The following is a 9,099-nucleotide window of genomic DNA, read 5'->3' as shown; positions in this document are numbered from 1 at the left end:
AGAAACTGGGGGCCTTGAAGGCGAAACCCCCAGGGCAGGGAGGGAGCCAGTGTTAGAAGTAGGGGCGCGTTGTTTCACCACCACCACCCCCTACAATCACAGTGGTGGCCCACTCCTGAGGATTCAAGAAAGAGGCCTCCTGGCTAACCGTCTCGAGGCCACTAGAAGGGGGATAAGGAATTCCACGCTGGAGAAGGCCGTCAGAGCCTAGCTCATCAACTCCACAGCTACCATGAGCCACCGGTGTCAAAAACAAACGCAGCGCCCACCAGAATGGTCTAGAATTGGGCTTTTTGTCTTGTCTTGCCCTGCACCTCTCTGTAGGCACTCACTGAAAACCGCCTGCTATCGGGGTCAGTTCCCACTCCCCTCCCCTCCCTCCACCCCAGGACACAGGGAAGGGCCCCAGTGGGCTTCCTAGACGGTCAGCCGTGTTGAGACTGGAACGCTGTGCAGGAGCAGGAGCCTCGGCTCTCGCCGCTGCTGGAGCTGCTGAGCTCCCACCTCCACTCCCGTCGAGCTGAGCCGGGCTCCCAGGGACCCCACAGCACGACCCCACCGCCCCTGGGAGGATTTTTTGGAGCCGGTGACTCATTATAGGATTGAGGTACTGGAGGTACTCGGAAGCTGCCGCAGGGAACAAAGATCGGAGCTGGTGAGGGAGAAAGCCCTGAGTAGCTTGCAATGAAATAAACCCTCTGAGACACAGAAAAAACTCTGTCTGCGTGGCAGCGATCAGGAATCTTAGGAGCGCGTTCTTGGTCTTGATGAGGAGGAGGAGAGGATTTGTGGAACACAGAGGAGGTTGAACTTCACCAAGAAAAGACTTCCCTTTCAAGGTCTTCGGAGTAGTGATTTGGAGGGAAAGGAAGGCTAGCCGGGAGGGGACCGTCCCCGAGCTGTGTCCTTGTCTGTCAGCTGTCCACCTGCTTCCCTAACTGGTCAGCGTGCTGCCTGCCGTCTCTTCTACCACCGCCGAGGCAGGCCCCATGTCCATCCCTTGTGCCTCCGGGGGTCCAAACCTGCCAGCCGTGGGCTCCCGAGAACCTCAACGCTCATCCTAGGCATCCGGTCGTGCAGCGAGGCTGCTCCGTCCACTGTCTGGGTTTCCCCCGGGGTCTGAGTAAGTCTGAGCATTCTTTAGGCCAAAGCGCCAAGGAGAAAGGGGTCAGATTTCATGCATGTTCACAGAAACATCCTCTCTCGCTCGTTAGAACCCGCAATCTGCGAAAGCAAAGAGAACTCTGGAAGGCTCAAGGAACGTGCCCTTCAAACTGTGGTCAGGACCCTAAAGCGCCCTCTCTTCTGCAGAGGGACCAGGTTAGGGCCCGCCCGTGGAGGCTAGATGCTTGTCCCTGTAGGTCTTCTGCACCCAGACACGTTGCTCCGCTTCCATGAAGCGCTAGACTACGGACGTGGGCCCAGGGAGACCCGGGTGGCTTGGGTTTGGGTCAAACACGGTACAGATGATGCGGGAGCTAACGTGATGTCAAGGCCTTCGGGAGGGCTCTTGGGGTCCGGAGCGACAACATCTTTGCTCCTTCAGACTGGGCGCTCTGAGAAGCACCTCCTCGCTGCTTTATTTAGCAAGGCCTGGTGGGAGGCTGACCCAGTTTTTCAGCCACACTTACATACGTCCCTCTCGGCACCACCCCCTCCAAACGATGAACATACTTCGTTTTTTCACACGGTTGCCTCCACATTTTGACAACCCGACACGATCAGATCGTCTGTTTTCTGAGCCTGGGGATAAGAATAGGACTACAGGAAGACTCTCCTGAGAGCTGTGCCTAGAAAGTTAACAAGGCTCACGATTATAAAACGATCCTGATATATTTTTAAAGAGCAAAATACACATTCTCATGCCCACCCCCCCAACACTACAGGCATTTCTACATGAGAAGTTAAGATGGCCTACTTACCTCTAGCCCAGCGGGTCTCAACCTTCCTCACGCCGTGACCCTTTCATACAGTTCCTCATGTGGTGGGGACCCCCCAACCACAACATTACTTTCGTTGCCACTTCATTACTGTCACTTTGCGACTGTTCACTGAATCGGGCGACCCCTGTGAAAGGGTCATTCGACCCCCAAAGGGGTCAAGACTTGCAGGTTGAGAACCACTGCTCTAGCCCTCACTCCCCTTCCCCACTAGAAGCCGTGTTTCCCAGCTTTCTGAATGACCCCCCCAAACAGAAATCATCTGTGGAGGGCTTCATGTTTGGATTTAGGAATGTGCGTGCATATTTTAAAACAAATAAGCGCATACGAGATCCATTGTCTTGTGGTTGGCTTGGTTCATATGCGCACTCTCGGTGATTGTCCCACTGGACACACCAGACTGGAGTCTCCTTTTTAAACGGCTCCACCCTTGTCAGCTGTTGGGGACTGCAGTCTGCGGTAAGCAGGGCCCCCAAACCTGGCCTAGTGTGTTGTTGTTTGCGCTAAACACAGTTACAATGGACTTAGGCTCTAGAGATTCCTGTAATGGACAAACAGGAATTTTGGAGGCATTGCGGTTTTATAAGATCGAGGACCCAGGAAACCAAAGCTGAAAAGCTACAACCATTCCATGGAAAATGCTGCCCAGTCCCGAGGGGTCCAAAGGAAATCACCGAGAACCCTTCCTCTCCTCCCAACGGTGCGGCTTTTGCCTTTCACGTCGAGTCCCTGCCCTGCCGTCCCGACACACTGGTACACAGTGGTCATCACAATTCAACGAGTTTTCTGTAGCGCCATAATACAGGGCACTTTCTCTGAATTTATACAAAATGAGACACCACGCGAACCCCCTCCGGTGTCTCCCTCCCTCCGTCCCCACACTGCGCCCACTCAGCGGCCCAGAATTCTGACTTAGACGAAAGCTGTTGGTGTGGGAATCTGACACCAGCAGCTCCCCGTGTGTTTCCGTATTTGTAAACTCTGCTCACTCTTCAGCTACTTGAATGCAAACCATCAGGCTATTTTTATCCCTGCCTCCACTTCTGTGTGGGCATTTGTTGATGAGCTGCTGCCTGGGGTAACTGAACAGACAGCCCCGAGGCTTGTGAGTGGGTTGCCCAGCAACAGACTTTCTAGGGGGGGGTGTCTGTTTAGGGAGGGGCCTGCAGAGGTAGGGACAGCAAAAAAGGGCTCTCTTTCTCTAGGAAAGGGCAGTCTTGGAAGGAGCTGGCCTCCCTCTCACTCCACCCCAAGTCCCCATTCTGTATCGGTTCATTGCGAAGACCCATTGTCACCAGACCCAGGCCTGCCAGTGGAACGCCTGCACAGCCTGCTTCTTAGACCACATCACGCCCGACCGCGGGCACCAGGACCTCCCCAGCCCAACCTTGGGCAGGTCTCCTTGATAAGAAATGGGGTCACCGAAACCTTGGCAATTGTGCTAACCTTGTGACAGAGTTAGGGACCTCACTTCCTCTTTCTTTAGGGAAGAAGATTGGTTTGGTGGGGAGAAAACTACCTGCTTTGAGATTTAACATTTAGACTCTAGTGCCAGTTTCTTGGCCAAAGTACCACCTGAGCTGAAGCAGGCTACTTACCTCTTGTTCAAGCCTGTTTACACGTCTCTGCACTGAAGAGGCCATTTCATCCTATCTTTAACATCCTTGTGACTTCAACGATCTGAGCCCACAGGTTGAAGAATTACTATCGCGTGCCCTTGATGCTTTTGAAGAGGACTGGCTGGTTGGTTAGTTAAGGAGCTGAGTGGCACGGGGGTTCAGGCAATCCGCTGCTAATTGACCCCACCAGCTGCTCCACAGGAGAAAGATGTATCTTTACAGTCGACTTCTGGAAAGACTGACAGCCTCAAAACCCTGTGGGGCATCTTCTACTCTGTCCTACAGGCTTGCTGTGAATCCAGGTGGTGATGGTGGGCTTGACTTTGGATTTCCGTGGATTAAGAGCAGTCATTGGGTTACAGGGGTTCTGACTTGTGTTAGATCTCTCTGGAGGTAAATATACCTCGGTCCTTGCCTCCCTGCGAGAAAGAATTCCCGCCGAAGCCTGGTTTGTGCGATAGAAGAAGTTTCAAGTTTACATGGGCACCCGTAGGGCTCCTCCCGAACTTACAGCTTGCCTGGAAGCTACTCTCAGAGTCAAAAAGTCTCTCTTGACTCCGGGCTCCTGCCTTTTCAAGGATTCCGCAGGGAGGCGTGGTGGACGACCCCTGGTTGACCCCATTGGCTGAATTGAATTCACCTGGCCTAGGTGGGCCAATCCAGGTGCAGCGCCCTCCCATGTCAACCGAACGGGAACCTGAACCTCTGAGCCTGTGCAGTCTGCCACTCCTTTGTTTCCGTAGTTTGGCCCTCTGGGCATGCGTTAATGGACATCCCAGCCCTACTCTACCACCTAACAATTGCTCATTAATCTATCCGTCAGCAGTGGGACCTGCCTTATGAATAAATACTCTTGTATCAGAACCTCTGTTGGCTTCTGTCAGCCAGAGCCAACCCTGCACTCAACATTCCTTCCACGCACCGTTCAGCCTCTACTGACACCTGGATTCTCCTGTGGCTTTTGGTCGTCTCTCCACATTTCGGGTGTTTCCCCACCATTCCCTATGGGCTCCTCAGTGTGCTTTGAATACCTGCATGATCCACCACTCATTACTGGCCAGGTCATCGGGCTAGACAAGAAGGTTTCCCACAACCCCTATCTCCTGGGCCAGGGTCCCAAATGAGCATCTTCCTGGAAACCAGGGAGGAGGGGAAACCCGTCTGAGATAAGGAGGGGTTTGAGAGAGTAGGCTCACAGGACATCCTTCTACACGGAGTACTTGTAATAGATGCCATGAAACATCACAAAGGAAATGATACAGCCTAGACGAGGGGGACCTCATGGCATGTGTGCCACACAGACACCCTGGCACCACCTAGATGAAATCTGTATTCCTTCCATTTGATAACTCACAGGAATATTCCCTTCCATTTGATAACTCACAGGAAAGAATGAATGGCTAGTTCATGCCCCATGGGTCTGTGTGCTTGGCTTTTTTTTTTAAGTTCTAATCATTTTATTGGGGGCTCTTACACCTCTTATCACAATCCATATATCCATCCATTGTGTCAGACACATTTGTACATAAGTTGCCATCATCATTCTCAAAACATTTGCTTTCTACTTGAGCCCTTGGTATCAGCTCCTCATTTTCCCCCTCCCTCCCCGCTCCCCATCCCTTATGAACCCTTGATAATTTATAAATTATTATTATTTTGTCATATCTTACACTGTTCAACATCTCCCTTCACCCACTTTTCTGTTGTCCATCTCCCAGGGAGGAGGTTATACGTAGATCCTTATAATTGTTTCCCACCCTCCCGGTTCCCGCCCTCCCGGTATCGCCACTCTCAGCACTGATCCTGAAGGGATCATCTGTCCTGGATTCCCTGTGCTTCCAGTTCCTATTTGTAGCAGTGTACATCCTCTAGTCTAGCCAGATTTGTAAGGTAGAACTGGAATCATGATAGTGGGTGGGGAGGAAGCATTTAGGAACTAGAGGAAAGCTGTATGTTTTATCGATGCTACACTGCACCCTGACTGGCTCGTCTCCTCCCTGCGACCCTTCTGTAAGGGGATGTCCAGTTGCCTACAGATGGGTCTCGGGTCCCCAATCTGCATCCCCCCTCTTTCATAATGATTTAATTTTTTGTTCTTTGATGCCTGATACCTGATCCCTTCAACATTTTGTGATCACACAGGCTGGTGTGCTTCTTCCATGTGGGCTTTGTTGCTTCTCAGTTAGATGGCTGCTTGTTTGCCTTCAAGCATTTAAGACACCAGACCCTATATCTCTTGATAGCTGGGCATCATCAGCTTTCTTCACCACTTTTGCTAATGCCCCCATTTGTCTTCAGCTATCAATCATGTTGGGGAGGTGAGCACACAATGGTATAATTTTTTGTTCTTTGATGCCTGATAACTGATTTTTTGTTCTTTGATGCCTGATAAACTCATGATCACACAGGCTGGTGTGCTTCTTCCATGTGGGCTTTGTTGCTTCTGAGCTAGATGGTCGCTTGTTTACATTCAAGTCTTTAAGAACCTAGATGCTATATCTTTTGGTAGCCTGGCACCATCAGCTTTCTTCACCACATTTGCTTATGCACCCGCTTTGTCTTCAGCGGGGAAGGTGAGCATCATGGAATGCCAGTTTAATAGAACAAAGTGTTCTTGCATTAAGGGAGTACTTGAGTGGAGGCCCAATGTCCATCTGCTACCTTAATACTGAACCTATAAATATATGCACATAGATCTATTTCCCCATCTTCATATATAAATATATTTACATACATGCATGCCTTTATTTAGACCTCTCTAAATGCCCATTGCCTCCTAGTTCTTTCCTCTATTTCCTTTTACTTTCCTCTTGTCCCACTATCATGTTCAGTCTTCATTAGAGTTTCAGTAATTCCTCTCAGTTACATTACCCTTGATCAAGCCCTACCAGGCTTCCTACACCCTCCTCACCACCGATTTGGATCAGTTGTTGTTCCCTTGTCCCTGGGTTTGTTAACTCCACTTCCTTTCCCCCCACTCTCCCTCTCCCATGTCCCCCCGGAAACTTCAGTGCCATTGTTTTCTCCTCCAGATTGTTCATCCAACCTATCTTATTTAGAAGACCTGCGGAGATAATAATATGCACAAAAACAAGACAGAGCAAAACAAAGCAACAAAAGAAAACAAAACAACAACAACAAGCCAATGACAAAACAACAACAACAACAACAAAGAAAAGCCTGTAGTTAGTTTAAGGACTGCTTGTTGGCCTTTAGGAGTATTTTCCGGTGGAGTCTGATGGGGTGCCACACTCTGGCCCCAAAGTCTGTTTTTGGTATTCCCTGGAGACATCATTGCTCTGTTCCCCTTGCTGTTCTGTTGCACGCCCTTAGTGTTTTGCCTCGGTGTGGTGGGATCAAATTGGGCGCAATTCCCACACTGTTTCTCCAGTGTTGTCCCCTGTAGGGCTATGGGTCAGTGAGGGATGTCGTGTCTCATAGTGGGGCCGGCCATATGGTCTTCTCTGTGGATTGGCTGCTTTGAGTGGGAATATCGTCCTCAAGGCTTGGTGGGCCAGGATGTGCTCCACTCTCTCTTCCTCCCCCTTCATTTGCTCCCATGTGCTCTGTTCAGACATGTCCCTCTCCCTGAGCTGCAGCTTCAGTGCTGTCCTCTGAAATAAATTCTTCTCGAGGGAGGGGCAGGTGTTCATGTAGTTGGGATTGGGGCTGGTCCCCCCTCTAGTTCTTTAATGCTTCCTCCCCACCACTATCATGACCCCAGTTCTACCTTACAAATCTGGCTAGACTAGAGCATGTACACTGGTACAGGTAAGAGCTCCCAACACAGGGAATCCAGGACAGATAAACCCCTCAGGGCCAATAAGGAGATTAGTGATACCAGGAGAGTTAGGGTAAGGTGAGGGGAGAAAGAGAAACCGATCACAATGATCTATATAATCCCCTCTCAGAGGGATGGACAACAGAAAAGGGGGTGAAGGGAGACAGCAGACAGTGTAAGACGTGTAAAAAAATTTTTTAAGGCCTAGAATGGGGATTGTTAACAACTTTTTGTGTTTGCACAGCGTTTTATCATTTCTAGAGTGCCTTCACATGCCTGGCTCCATTTGAATTAGATGCAATCGATGTTATCTCCATTTTGCTGGGGCGAGAGAACACAGGAAACTGCACAGTCACACAAACAAAGGGACACAGCAGGGACAGAAATCCAATTGCTCTGTCTCCTAGACTGATGGAATTTCCCCTACACATTACGTTACTGGCACATGAAAATTCCCTTTATGGGGCTCTCTCCCTGTATCAATGGAAGATTGAAGGGCAGAATCCACACCTTTATGTGTATAATAGAGCCAACCCACTAGTCGAAACAGAACTTTAAACAGAAGGAAAAGCAGAAGCAGGAGACAGGCATCTGCTTATCAAAGATTATTAGTCAGCCACGAGATCTTTATCCCAGGTATGGACGGCCGACGGTCAGCTCTGGAGATGAACCAAGGAGGTTGCCATCTGCACTTGAGGATGTAAAATTCCATCTGTGATGAGACCACTGAGGGACTCGGGAGACCAAATCAGGATAAGGAGAAAGTTCTTTTGTGTGTATGGACCCCTTTGTCAGCTTGTGATATCTGTAACCAACCCAACCAGACCCATTGAGTCCATGGCTGCTCAGTGCCACCTGGTGGGTCTGAGACTAACTCTTAATGGGAGTAGAAAGCCTCCTGGTTCTCCCTTGGAGTGGCTGGTGGTTTCGAACTACTGACCTTGTGGTGAGCAACCCAGTGCCCAGCAGGGCTCCCTACGGGACACCTGTGGACTCCTGCTAAGAACAGTGTTTTAAATGTGTGAAATATGCACAGGAGTATAAAGGAAACGGATTCATTAAAATACAGCATGATTTCTCAGTGGGGGTGATATGGCTCCCAAAGGGCAAAAATTGGTTCTCAGGGCAGGGGAGAGAAAACAATCACACTTATCTTTATATATCAAGTAGCGACAGACGTATATAGTGTATCCACGGTATTAAAATTTAATGGAGGTGCTTTTGGGGAAATCATTGAAACAGTCTCCTGGATAGGGCAGCAGTAAAAGAAAGAAAAAAGATGGAAAAACAATGACCTACTCCTATGAAAAGTATTCAAACCTGTTTGATAGAGTACCGGATGTGTTTCTTGATTAACATATGCAATCATGAGATCCAGCAGTGGGCCAGTTCGCTAATTTAGAGGATGTGATTTTTTTTTGAGATGTCAAAGTCACCAAACCAGAAAACCAGCCTCACTGCCATCAAGTCAATGCCAACTCACAGCCACCCTACAGGACGCAGAACCGCCCCTGGGGGTTCCAAGACTGTCACTCTGTATGGGAGTAGAAAGACCCATCTTTCTCTGTGGAGCAGCTAATGGTTTCGAACCGTCCACCTTGCGGATAGCAGTCCAACACATAACTACTACGCGCCATTGAGGCTCCTCTACACTCATTCAAACTTTCCCTGCCATCAAGTCAATGCTGACTCATAGCAACCCCGATGGGTTTCCAAGACTGTAACTGTTTACAGGAGTAGAAAGTCCCGTCTTTCTCCC

At 49.7% G+C, this 9,099-nt stretch overlaps 1 protein-coding gene across 1 annotated transcript in view; it reads left to right on the top strand.

The window, feature by feature from the left end:
• Positions 1-9,099, top strand: part of TRIM54 (tripartite motif containing 54) — a 24,851-nt gene that overhangs the window by 1,089 nt on the left and 14,663 nt on the right. The window lies entirely within an intron of this gene.

This window comes from Echinops telfairi, unplaced genomic scaffold, assembly GCF_000313985.2.
Source record: "Echinops telfairi isolate 266 unplaced genomic scaffold, ASM31398v2 ScPeMD7_2573;HRSCAF=3158, whole genome shotgun sequence".
Classification (NCBI taxonomy): domain Eukaryota; kingdom Metazoa; phylum Chordata; class Mammalia; order Afrosoricida; family Tenrecidae; genus Echinops; species Echinops telfairi.
Note: the sequence above shows the minus strand (reverse complement) of the source record. Positions and strands in the feature narration are given on the sequence as shown.